The sequence below is a fragment of the Hyposmocoma kahamanoa genome, unplaced genomic scaffold, assembly GCF_003589595.1.
Source record: "Hyposmocoma kahamanoa isolate Upper Pololo Valley unplaced genomic scaffold, ASM358959v1 92, whole genome shotgun sequence".
Lineage (NCBI taxonomy): Eukaryota > Metazoa > Arthropoda > Insecta > Lepidoptera > Cosmopterigidae > Hyposmocoma > Hyposmocoma kahamanoa.
In genome coordinates, this window is record NW_020654748.1 from 18635403 (window position 1) to 18637228 (window position 1826).

The window sequence follows — 1826 nt, forward strand, 5'->3', positions numbered from 1 at the left end:
CGCTCCTTCTACCGCAAAATGGCGGCTATTTGGTTTCGCAAATTAGAGAAGCATTCAATTTAAATACAAGTTTTTATAAATAAAAATTATTATTCTGCATTGCTAAATAAATACCCTCCGTACTACCAACAAAAACATCTCAAATAAAATGTAGTAATACACCGCAAATCCTGCACTTAAAAAGCACTAATGAAATTTTTGGTGTACTTGGATAAATATGATAATATTCCGTTTGAGTGGTTCTAACCATGGTTTACCATGAAATTACTCCTTAAAGTATAGTTTATAAACATTTATATTCAGGGTAAACTTAAAAAACGCTACTTACGGTATGTTTTCAATAAATAAACACCGAAATCACTAGCCCAAACAATAACACACACGATTGCCGTGACGTATTTTTGAAGTTGTTTATTTTTTTAAATGACAGACCCAGGCATTGAAAACTTTATGGCTTGCTATAGTTACTGAAATAGCAATTAATATTAGTTCTTTTACATGTTATAACTTCGATATCCGATAAATCGGTATAAAATCATCACCGGCACCTCTAGGTGTGGTATGCGTCTACGGCTGCATGTATCGCGTGAGCGGATAAAGACAATAATTATTCACCAAGGAAATGCCTATTCCTGTAATGTTAAGGATATATTTTGGGAGCAGTACAGCTGCTTGCAAAAGAGTTCGTCCACGAAAATACTGCCACCTTATCTATTTCTCCCGCTAAGCAGTAATGTGAGCATTAGCGTGTTCTGGTTTTGAAGGGTAAGGGTGCGGATGGAATTATAGGCACATGGGACTTGTCAATTTATGTCTCAGCGTGACGGGCGCAGTTTTTCAGTGCCGCTCAAATCTCAGCGATTTAAAGCTCTGAGTAGTTCTGCAACTGCTACGGACAGGCGTGTCGCTGACCACCAGAAATATGACTTACACGCATACGATTTTAAGATATGATTAGAGGTTTTACCGTTAGAGAAATACAGAAGTCAACAAATCGAAATTTTCATTTTTTGTAAGTTCATATATACATACCCTGCATTTATAACTACATCTATTAAAAATACTTGAAAGAAAACGTATTTTAAAGTTTTTTTTTATGAATAAAAATAGAAATAAGAATAGTGAAGCTATTCGAAAACAAAAGAGGACCGACAAGACTCTTAAATAATAAGAAAAAGATTGTCAAAGAATTCCTGTTTTTAAAAATATAAATTATACTGTTATGCTCAGAAAAATCCGCAAAAGTTGTTTGTTTAACTTTATATTTCACGCACTGCGACTAATAAGGCTGACAAAAAGTTGAAAAGTCGCTTTCTTTTGTGGCTATTGTAACCGTATTTTGCCTATTTTGACTTTTACTTAGCGTGGTGGGCCAAATTGACACTATTTGTTAACCTCAATGCGCATACATTACATAAATAACTTTAAAGTAGCGGAAACTATTGCAGCCTCAAATTCAAATAATCTTTATTTCATAGGCAAGTAAATTGCTCACCAAATCGTCACTTTGATTATACTCTACTACTCATTCCTAAGGCAGATTTTCCTGAGACGAATGATTAAGACACTCAAGTAGTAGCTCTTTGTAAATAAATATTTATGTGCATATAATGTAATATTTACGTCAAATATGATAAATCAAGACACTTCGCAAGAGCTAAAGGGGTCACTACTAAGGGTTATATTATAATATTCAAATTAATTTGTTTATTTTTTACTTTGCGACCATTCCTTGTAAACAAAAAATTGAATTATCTCAGAGTTGGTGACTCTCATAACCCCGCACTAGGGAAACCCTGTGTCGCGGGTACCATGGGCACACACAT